General features: G+C 37.5%; 1 pseudogene; it reads right to left on the reverse strand.

Moving 5' to 3' along the window:
- Positions 1–669: 669 nt before the first annotated feature.
- Positions 670–7,406, reverse strand: LOC148071604 (tumor necrosis factor alpha-induced protein 2-like; annotated as a pseudogene).
- Positions 7,407–12,458: the final 5,052 nt, after the last annotated feature.

Consider the following 12,458-nt stretch of genomic DNA (forward strand, 5'->3'; position numbering starts at 1 on the left):
ACTTTATTTTCTCTCTTTTGTCTTTTGGTAAGTGTTTTGTTAATCTTTTTGTTTCTCTGTGTGCAGGGAAGGAAACACAAGAGGGAGAGAAAGAAGAAGAATCTTATCATCTAAAGCCGCCGTTTTAACTGCTGTACATATGTTGAGTGTAAATAAATTATTTTTAATCAAAAAGTCTTTTTGAATGCAGCAGATGATGTTGTCTACATCAGGGCTCGACAACCTTTATTGTGTAAAGAGCCATTTACGGGTCGTGTCCTGTGTAAAATAAAACTCTGTTTGACGGATAAACTGAATCCTAAAAAGCTAATAGTCCTATAAAGTATATTTTACAAAAACAGGAAAACTTATTAAACTTATTAAATTTGAAGGAACACTTGCAGGATATGAGAAATTGTCCCTTTCTCTTGTCCCTTGATTTTAAAAATGAAACGCAAGACAATCCGTTCTCTTTTCTAAAAAAAAAAAAAAAAGTCCACCCTTTATTCCAAACATTTTTAATTTAGAAAAAACATAAGTATTTTCAAATATTTACAATGTACAAGTTGCCTTGTAAACAATACACAACATTTGCAAATATTATGTTAAGAAATATACACTTTTATTTTCAAATATCATCCCTTAAAAATATTGTGGCCACATGAGCAAGAACATAAATTAATTAAAATTTCAAGGGATTAATCTGCAGTATTTATTGGAATTTGGAATGATAATTTTAGAGAAGAAAACATCAGTAGGGGACACTTTGATTTCTCTTAACGTATCGTTCAGAATACTTTTCACCGTCTGTCGGTCCTCCCTGGAGATGTTTGTCTTGAGTTTCAGTAGAGCGGACACGTGTTTTTCACTGGAAAGAAATGGACACGATTCGATAAATGGCAGGTTATTCTAAAATGGCATCGATCTTTTGGTCTGGACTTTATACTCGTCCTGATAAAGTTTGTATTTTGGTACCTGAGGTGGGGATACGAGGAGGCCAGTGTGACGACTTGCATCTGTATGGCCGGAACATCCTGGAGGCTCAACACTCCCGCAATCATGTCCAGGTATTACTTCAGCCAGTTTTCTTTGGACCCCTGCACACACATGTTTTAATAAGCTTTTAATTATCTCTTTGAAAAGTTAAATTAAATGTTTTTTTTATATTGAAAAGTTGAATTTATTTTAATTGAAAAATCTTTTTCAATAATTAGTATATTTAAAGGTAAGTAAGTAAGTAAGTGTTATTTGTAAAGCGCTTTTCGAGGCTAGACCATGAATAGCTCTTAAAGTAAGAACCAGAAATTTCAAATTGATCTTGAAAGAAACTGGCAGCCATTGAGAAACTAACAGCCATTGAAGAGTTTTAAGGATTGGAGAAATGTGAGTTCTTCTACTAGAGTGGGTCAGAATTCTTACAAAAATGTATTGCATGAAACCAAACACACCCTGTTTCATTTTACAATATCGGTTTTCATGGCATCAATCATAATGTCATCAGCAAAGGGACAATGAAATCCCGCGAGATTCTGGCGATAACTGAGGACGAGAGGATACACTCAACTCCAGCAGCTTTAAATTAATTACTTTTCTTTTACAAAAAGATCGATTTGATTTCTTTAATAATTCAACATATAAAGGTCATTTATATTATAGTTCAATTGGTAGCCTTTTAAATAACTATAAATATAATGAATGTTTATGTTTTGTTTAGGCTACGATTAAAAATAAAATAGAAATCAGAAAATGTATTTTTGAATTATTGGAATTAAAATATCAAACTCTACAGTAAAAAAACAATTAATTCATTTTGAAAGTATTCAAAAAATTGTAACCACAAAATCAACCTTTCGATATATACACATTATTGAATTCAATTATTTAAAAGAAACAATTAAATGCTTAAACAACAACATTTCAATAAAAACAAGTTTAAGGTTAAATTCAACATATTCTAATGTCACTGAACTACGTCCATAGTTTCACCACAGTTTCTCACCTGATCACTGAACCAACGTTGTAAAGTGTCGGCGTCGCTCGTCACTCTGTCGAAGGCCTCCTGCTGCTGAGCCCGACTCCTCAGCTTCACGTCTCCCTTCAGCAGCCGTCTGACGTATTCCACCGTCACCTCCTGGTGCAGCTGTCCGATCAACTCCTGAAGACACGGATCATGAGTCTTAGCTCGTGAAAACTTTTTTTTTTTTAGCTCTTTTTTAATACCTGGTGAGAAGATTCAGGGGATGATCATCTTGTTGAACGTTGACGAGTGCAGCCAATCGTGGGTTCCAAGCTTTCTGTGGTTTGGCTGGGGCGACACAAGTGATGGATTTTTATTTTGATCACCTGTACGTCTGTTATTGACACTCACCTTGAGCGCCTGGTGGACCGGGCTCAGTAGGAACTGGTGCGCCGATTGTTTCATGTCGGCCAGGACGCTCATGCATCTCTCTCGGACGTCGTCCAGGATCATGGAGCTCTTCTTCAAAATAAAATCCCTGCAGACACATGACAGTTGAGTCACATGACCACCTCGCGGTCACACCCTGAAGTCGGAGGCTCCACCTGAATTGTTGAATCCATCCGAGGTTGGCTTTGATGAACGGTTTTCTGCTCCACTTGTTTTGCTTCATGACGTCCTCCTGGAAGTCCTTGAAACGAAAACATTAATTCATTTGAATCTTTTTTCTTTTGACGTGAGAGACGTTACCTGCACAGCGAGTCGCTCAGTTCAAGTTATACACTGGACCTTCTCTCTATCACCCACGACCATTCCCGCTGAGGTCAGCATTCCGTTGATGAGCTGAAGTGTGAAAATGAAGTCATGGTTTGAAACGTTACCGCTACTAGATTTAGCCAAAAGAATCCTTTTTTTTCAAATACCTGAATGATGTCATAGGACATGGTGAAGCTTCCGTCCTTCTTTGTCGGCTCGCTTTTCCACGATTCCCTCGCTTCCGCCAGGACTTGACTGATGAACGTCGTCATCTCTGCCTGATCAAACCAAAAAAACTTGATACGTTATCAATCACGAGTTATGATTAAATCCTACAATCTTAGGTGTATAAATAGAAAAGTGTTAAAGATCAACTGAGACATCTTATCTATAAAAACATTTGTTCCAAAGGTTGTTAAAGTCATAATACGTAAGTTTGAAAAAAAAAATGTTGGCTCCCCCTGTGTCAGAAAAATATAACTGCAATGCTGTCAAATCAGTCAACCATGCCTGTTCAAAATGACAACAATCGAACAGAAAATACATTTGAAAAAAAAAGGTTTTAAGAAAGAACTGTTTTTTAAATACTTTTTTAATTTGTAGGTATTTTAACTGTGTATTGTTTTGTTGTTTAAGCGCTTTGTGACCCTGGTTTATGGAATAGGGAAATTCCAATTTTTTAATTATTGGAATCAAAACATCAAACTCTATATGTAAAAAAAACAATTCATTAACTGTGAAAGTATTTTTAAAAATGTATTAAATAATTCAATAACTTTGTGTAGTTTTGTCTCTCAGGACAAACCTGATGATGAATGAATAATGAATGGAAATTACTTTTGTCTTGCCCATCAAAGTTGTCTTCAATGAAACGATTCACTAGTTACTTTATTAAGTCATATTGTAAGGGGTGGAGTCAATTTATACAACTTATATTTATAATAAACAAATGGTAAATTACATGTTTTTTCTTGTCTTGACCACATTTTTAAAAAACTAAATTCACTTCATACTATCAAATTTTACAACCTGAAACAAAATAACAATGCTTGGAAAATGTTTGTTTTTTTATCTTATTCTTCAATAATGTTTTACAAGCTTATATTACTGTGTAGTTAATGTGTAAATATACCTGTTGTTTGCTCAGGTACTGCTCCTGCAGCGACGCCACCATGTGGTCAGGCAGCAGACTTCCTAGAGCTTCAAAGTTGATCTCTGGCGCCAAAAGAGGGTTCTTAAACAGTCTTATAGAATAAGAAGATTATATTGATAAATATAAAATCACTTTAATTTCCAGTTAAAAACAAAGAAGGAAGTTCAAGGTAGGAATAGCATTGGTGGGGAGTTGGACGGGCAACTTACCCAGGATAATAGTCAGTGACCCATTGCAGCAGGAACTTGCAGTCCTCATCCCCCAGCCCGAACTCTGCAATCTCCTCCAAGCCTTTGCTCATTTACTGGTGGTACAGCTCGGCATAGAACTGACAGATGTCCATCTCCGGAGGGTAGCAGCTCTTGACCACCTTCACGACCGTCAGCAGGTCCTCCTTCATCTGCAGGCCCATGCTGTGGATCTTCGCCTGGAGGCAGTTCTGCTTCACCGGACTGCTGAGACCGACGGGTTCTCCATTCGCTCCTCCACCAGGCTGGTGAGCACTTGGTCGTGTTGTTGCCTCCATCTGCTCTGCCTCCAGGATGGCGCCGACCCGGCCATTTGATCCACCAGTTGGTCCTGCTCCTCCTGCAGCTGGACTGCTTTCACGGCAGACACTAACACGGCCGCTTCTTGTTCCCCCTTCAGAGACTCTCGGTCTATATGGTCTGGATCACGAGAGTCTCCAGGATTTTCTGGTCCGAAACAAGCTTGAGGACTTTTTTGTCTTCCTCTGATTGACCAAACAGAAGCTTCTCTTTGTCCACCAGCTGAAGAGCTGCCTCGTAAAAGTGAGATTGCTCCAGGTCTTGGTCAAAAGAGACGACTGGAAGAGAAACAAATAAGTGGTTAGATATTGAGCGTTCCTTCTGACCTTTGCTGACTGGCCATATTTTGGGGAACCTCCAACCTCCGGCTGGGCTTCCCTCTGGGATCGGTGGCACGTGTGACGCCGCTGACCTTGACCGGAGCCTCATTCAAGCCGTTTGCTCTGCAGGAAAACCATAATACAGCGTTAAAATGACAAATGGGTTTTTTCCATTCATACATGATTTTTTCTTACACTTCTGAATATTTTAAGATGCTGAACAATCATTTTTAAGAACAAAAAAACCCATTATTTGCCATTTTTTAACCTCATCTAGAGCCTGATATTTAATTATTGGCACTAAACTGACAAACATTATCAACTTCAACTTCTATCCTCAGCCAGATTTTATGTTAAAATACATTTACATTTACACAGAAATTCAAAACACATTGTTAACGCAAACATCCTACTCACCAGATTTGTTCGTTTTGAGAGGATTCTCTTCCAAGCAGCCTTTGGCTGATGTGAGCTCCTGGAAGTTACAGTCGGGGAAATAACTCTCTGGTCCTCTGAGCGTTGGAGGATTTCTGAGGCTACAGGCTCCTCCCACTTTCCTCCCACCCCTTGCGTGCACACACCCACGCACTCATCGTACTTTCACCTTCACTTTTGTCTCGTTGTTTGCACAAGCATGCTTCTAGTTTTCATGCGGCACCTTCATTCCAGGGCAGCAACATTTGGATGACTTTGCCAGGTGTTATTGTGAATAAAGGTCACAATTTAAATCCAAGTCAAAGTTTCAGGTCAAACAAAAATTCAATTAATTAATTTCATGCAAGGTCAATAAAAAAACTTTTTTTTCAAGATATCTTTGCATTTATTTTCCTTATTATTTTTGATTTATCTTCGTTTTAGCTTCATGTCATTTTATTACTTCATTTTCATTCAAATTTCGTTTTTTATATTGAGGGGCATTTTTATCCGTCTGAGACTCGGTTTAGATCCTCTACCCTCAAAGAAGTTAACCTTGACTTGACTTTTCACTTTGATTTAAAAAATAAATCAAAAGATCTTCATAGTCGTTTCTCCTTTCAACCTTTTAGAAAATGAAAATAAAACGAGACAAAACTGAAAAGATGTTCCACAGTGTAGTCGGTTTCAAAATAACTTTTAAAAAGTGAACAAATATGCAGTGGTGGAGGTTGTTCACCTTGACCCTGAGACAACACAAGGGATACCACAAACACATTTGTTTTAGGGCCTTCGGGGTCACCTTGACCCCCAGACAACACTAGTTCAAATTCCCGTTCTGGAGACTCTAATTATCTCCATGAACAAAATAAAAATCAAATCATAGCTTTTTATCCATTATATTGTAAATCTAAATAAACAAGGATCAAAAATGAATGATTTGAAAATTATACCTTCAGGGTAATATTATAATCATAGTTATTATATTCAAAAGTTAATACATCTAAAATGCACTTTTTATTTTTATTTGACCGAAAAAGAGAAAATATTGTGTATGAAAATATATATTTATTGACTAGTTTCAGTGCTGGAGAAGCTAATAATATGTAGCGGGTCCCAGCAGGGCCTTCGCTGACAGATATGATGATCCTGGAATTACAATGGACATGAACGACACCGGACCACAAGTGCTCATGAACCAAGTCTCTTGGATTATCTTTATTCACATATTTTCATTAAACTGCAATCGTGACTCTTCCTTTGTTCTTTTTCTTTTGCATTAGCAATGGTTTAAAAACCACTTTCAAAGTACATTTACATAAATGTCAATTTTACAATTTTCCTTTGAAAACAAACCATGTCTTTTAATCACTAATCATTTTCTTGTTATCAATCATTCCTTCACTTCCAACATACACCCTTCATTCTTTCATCAAGAATAATAATCGTACATTATGTACAGTAGATGCCATAAGTGAACACTTAATAAAACAAAATGAATCTCTTTTGCAGTTTAACTCGCCAAAACGGTATAACATATTTATTTCTGCGCGTGCTTTCAACCAGGGCGGCTCCTATAACTGGTCTGAACTTGCAGTCATGCTAGCATGCTACATATACTCCACACAATACTTTTCACACTTCATAGCACACAAATGCACAATTCAGACTCACACACCACACACACACGACTATTTTAACATATTAAATATTACCGCACAAAAGTCAAGGAGTCAAAAGAAAAATACACACAGAAGCATTTAACTACGGCCACGGACGCCATTTTAGTAATCGCCACGATCATGAACCGCAGCACTTTCTATGTTCACACACATAACTGTCATATCAAAAATCCTTATAAACAGTTTAAAGTAAGAGGAATTAAAGAAAGAGTTCTTAACCAACCTGGAATTACAATGGACATGAACGACACCGGACCACAAGTGCTCATGAACCAAGTCTCTTGGGTTTCACTTGTGCGAAGTATTGCCATGAATACCGTCGCCCGCAAGTGCTGCCACCTTGTGTCCGTTTTCTGCATGGCATTGCACATTTATCTTTATTACACCCTCTTAGTGGGACTAAACAACAAACCAAAAAGTGACAGAAAACATTATATAATAATATCTAAACAAAACACTTTTGTGAGTATCACAAATACATTTAAAATCTCACCAAGGATGAAAACTAGATTTGTTAAAATGAATGATGAATATATTTAAATATAATCTTTATGTCAACAATTTAAATAATAAATATCTATATCAATTTAAAAGAGCCAATACTATGATAAAAAGTGGGTTTGTATCCAGACATTTATACTCAACAGTGTCAAAGGTCGAGCCTGGGAGCAGGAAGTTGATGCAGATTTGACAGTCATTGTTGAGAGAGAGAGGCAGGCGATGAGAATCACTGCGTGAGGAAGGTAACGTTAGCCGACAACAACTTGTTAAATATATCATTTGGATTTTGATTTGCGTGGAACTCCTGTATAACTCCTAGATGGATATCAGAAAGTTATTTGCCCGCAGCAGGGATAAAGCAATGAGGAATGAGAGGTAAGTGAAGTCCTAGCTAGCTAGACAACATAAGTGTGTCTTAAGTTAATGCTAAGTTAGCATTAACGTCATTCCTTCTATCAATATGTGAATAAAGATAATCCAAGAGACTTGGTTCATGAGCACTTGTGGTCCGGTGTCGTTCATGTCCATTGTAAGTAAGTAAGTAAGTAAGTAAGTAATTCTTATTTGTATAGCGCTTTTCCAGACCAGGGTCACAAAGCGCTTAAACAATCAAAACAATATTCAATAAAGTATATATTTTAAAGATCAAGATAAAACTGATAACACAACAGGAGTTCCAGAAAATCAAGGAAAAGCCTGAACAAATAAAAACGTCTTAAGATGTTTATTAAAGGAGTCAGTAGACTCCATCAAGCACAAAGAGAGAGGAAGATTGTTCCAAAGCTTAGGAGCAACAGCCTGAAAAGATTTCTCTCCTCTGGTTCTGAACCTTGTGCGAGGAACCGAAGAGTTTTAAGGATCGGAGAAATGTGAGTTCTTCTACTTGAGCGGGTTAGAATTCTCGCTGCAGAGTTCTGAATCAACTGCAGGCGAGACAGCTCCTTCTTGTTAAGACATGGAAACAAACTGTTACAATAGTCCAGACGAGAAGAAACAAACGCATGGATTACAAGCTCCAGATCATGTTCCGACAACATTTTCCTAAGTTTAGAGATTTTTATCAGTTGAAGGAAACAGTTTCTGGTTCCAGAATTATCATATCTGTCATCGAAGGCCCTGCTGGGACCCGCTACATATTATTAGCTCCTCCAGCACTGAAACTAGTAAATAAAAATATATTTTCAAACCCCATATTTTCTCTTTTTCGGTCAAATAAAAAAAAAAAAGAAAAAGTGCATTTTATGTATGATGTATTCATATATTTAATTTAACTTTTCAAAGAGATAATTAAAAGCTTATTGAAACATGTGTGTGCAGGGTTCCAAAGAAAACTGGCTGAAGGATTACCTGGACATGATTGCGGGAGTGTTGAGCCTCCAGGATGTTCCGGCCATACAGATGCAAGTCGTCACACTGGCCTCCTCGTATCCCCACCTCAGGTACCAAAATACAAACTTTATCAGGACGAGTATAAAGTCCAGACCAAAAGATCGATGTCATGCTAGAATAACCTGCCATTTATCGAATCGTGTCCATTTCTTTCCAGTGAAAAACACGTGTCCGCTCTACTGAAACTCAAGACAAACATCTCCAGGGAGGACCGACAGACGGTGAAAAGTATTCTGAACGATACGTTAAGAGAAATCAAAGTGTCCCCTACTCATGTTTTCTTCTTGCAATACTGCAGATTAATCCCTTGAAATTTTAATTAATTTTTGTTCTTGCTCATGAGGCCACAATATTTTTTTTTTTAGAAGAGAGAACGGGTTGTCTTGCATTTCATTTTTAAAATCAAGAGAAAGGGAAAATGTCCCATATCCTGCCCTTGTGCCTTCAAATTGAAGTTTTATTAGTTTCCTTGGTCTAAAAATCAAGTTCAAGTCTGTCTTTTGGAATATCTTACTGCTCAAAGCACAGTCTTATTAAAAAGGGAAAATACATAAGGTTTAAAATATTGCTTCTGGCGCCGCCAAGTGTCCCTAAAGTGTAGCTGCCGGCCACAACATACTATGCATTTGTTTACAAAACAAGATAAATTCTCTTGTTGAGTCAGTTTAAAAGATTATCATTAAGAAAAACAGGAGTTCTAATGTCATGTGCCGAGGTGTCAAATGAATGTTGTTATTGACGCACCGTTCTAGAACAATACCTGGACGTCATCAATGTAAGATGTACTGCCTTCTCAGCCAACTTGTTTCCTTGTTTTTATTTACTATGAATGATGGCTGAACCGAGACGAGTTGGCGAAGACTTCAGAAGCAGAAGTTACTGTAAACACGTCCGCTGAGAATCACCGCTGCAGGGAAAAGGAGGAGAGGAAAAGCCCTCTGAAGGACCGGGAATGGCCCCACATTCCAGTCATGGTCCATAAAAATAGTTTCCTATTTATTTTATTAATTTATCTTAAAATATGACAGTCCTGGATTAAGAGTTAGCCACTTAGCATTTAGCTTGCTAGCTCTTTATACGGGACCTCTGTTGAACTTTTAGTGTATATTTAAACTCATAAACGAGGGAAACGTCTACTTCTTTGTAACAAGATGGCCCCAGATTTCTCTTTTAATTTCTGCACCATTTTTAAACGTTTAGAATAAGTAGTTGATTGTTTAGAAGTTAGAAGTAGCTCTGCCACTAGCATTAGCTTTTTATTTTAATTTTTTTAATTTGTCCAAAATGTTTTCTGGAGTATAAAGAGTTAAACTTTCAGACACATGCTACATGTTTAAAACAGACCATTTATTAGTTCATAATTTTCTTTCCTGTTTTTGTAAAATATACTTTATAGGACTATTAGCTGTTTAGCATTCAGTTTATCCATCAAACAGAGTTTTATTTTGGCGGGACACGTCCCGTAAATGGCTCTATAAACAATAAAGGCTCTCGAGCCCTGATGTAGACAACATCATCTGCTGCATTCAAAAAGACTTTTTGATTAAAAATAATTTATTTACACTCAACATATGTACAGCAGTTAAAACGGCGGCTTTAGATGATAAGATTCTTCTTCTTTCTCTCCCTCTTGTGTTTCCTTCCCTGCACACAGAGAAACAAAAAGATTAATAAAACACTTACCAAAAGAGAAAGAGAGAAAATAAAGTTATTTACATAATTGTTGCCCGTTGACCAGTCTGGGTGTTTCTCGGCGTGCATTCTTCTCTCATCCTTTGCCATCCCATAGTAAAAATCCTTGTCTGGAGACGACAACTTCCGCCACTGTAGAAACAGGAAAACAGGTCGTCAAACAAGAGCTTTTGGGACTTGTTCAAATCTGGCTGTGTTCTAGACACTCACCATGTGCCCCAGGATGGTGTTGGTCTCGGCACTATCTTTAGGCTTCATCGTGTTTTTCACTTTCTCCCTGTTTTCCCTCATGAACACCATGAAGGCGTTCAGGGTCTCTTGACGTAGGGTGGTTTTTTGCCACAACCGCATCAGATCATTGACAACATTAGATCAATTTTATGAGTGAAGGTTGCATTTTTGGAAAAGTAAAAAAAGCGAGAGAACTAACTGGGAAGTGCAGGCCGGAGGAAGAGAAGGAGCGAAGCCGGAGGTCGGCTGGACGTTCTGGTTGTTGCTGGAATGAGATAGAAAAATGATATTTAGAATCAGAATTAATATTAAAAAATGTACAAAAAGGAGACAAAGCTTGTGTGACACTTACAAAAAGGCGAGAGGGTTCATGGTTGGCACTGCTGGAACATTCTGGAGACACAAACATGAAGAAGGTCATGAACAGCTACTACATCAACAGTTGACAGTTGATCAGCCACTGACCTGCTGTTGGAAAACAACGTGTTGTTCGTACGTGTTTCCATGTAAGAAGGGATGAGCCATCATCGGTGGAAGCTGCACCCAGAACCCCGGGGGGGCGCCAACGTCGATCCATCTCCCTCCTGTCTGGACCGGATGGTTCTGCCCGACAGTGTTCTCCGACAGCACCGGTCTATACGACACGGCACTGTCGGGGCTCCACATTGTAGCGGGTTGATGTCGTACGTTGTCGTGTCGACAAGTCCGGAGGTCGAGTCTTTTCGTGGCTCCAGGGCCTCGACTTCATCGAGGAGTTTCATCAACTCCTCAAAGTCAATTTGAGGAGCAGAGTTGGAATCTGACGGAAGATCCCCGAACACTTCCTGGAGCGTTGAGAGGACAGTGTCCAACTCTTCGCTGGGATCGGTCCACGCCGGAGAGAAACGGCTCGGATTCGGAACAACGAAGTCCATCGTGGAAAGCATCTGTGAAATAGTTAGAAAATGTAATTTATAATTCTTTAATAAATACTCTGAGCAGAAACGTGTCTTTACCTTCTTCAGACGTCTGGAGATACAAGGTGTAAAATATTCTGTTGAACCTGAGATGAAGACAGAAAAAGGAAATTAAAAATATTGCCAGCTGCTCATAAATTAAAGTGTAAGGTGCTAATTTGACAAGGTTTATATTTAACACTTAATGAATGAACAGTTGAGAGCAGCTAGAAATGCAGTATATGTTGTCAGGTGCATTATTATGGGCTGTTTATGATCCAGTCCACTGATAAAAATCTAAATATTACATGGATTAACACAAAAAACAATGGATAAATATTTATTATTACAGTTCAGATGTCATTTTGAAAATATATTAAGCTAATAATTCAATCACATGACTTGTTTAATGTTGTTTTTTTATTTTAAAGTAATCAACTTGAATTCATTTTGACACACTTACAGTCTTTATAATTTATTTCAACCTAATACTGGGGAAATTGACCATTTATAGTAAATAAACACATACAGTGGATCTTTATTGATAAATAAGTACAAATAAGTTTCAGATCAAATATTTTTTAACCAAAATTAAAACATAAACCTTAACTGTTGAAACAACACTTTCTAGGCAACATGTATTATTGTGATGTTACGATGATCTATCTATGGTAATAAACTGTACAATTATTTTCCTACTTGTACAAATAAATACATTTATATTTATAATATCTCTTGCTGTTTTAATAAACATGTCAAAGTAATTAAGTTAATGCGTAATTCAAACGACTCATATACATTTAAATTACATTAAAAGTATATATACCATATATATATGGTATATATATACCATCTCTAGCCTCAAATCTGCAGGTGGCGTAGTTTAAAGTAACTTACTACT

Source organism: Callionymus lyra, chromosome 9 (genome assembly GCF_982586985.1).
Source record: "Callionymus lyra chromosome 9, fCalLyr1.hap1.1, whole genome shotgun sequence".
NCBI lineage: Eukaryota > Metazoa > Chordata > Actinopteri > Syngnathiformes > Callionymidae > Callionymus > Callionymus lyra.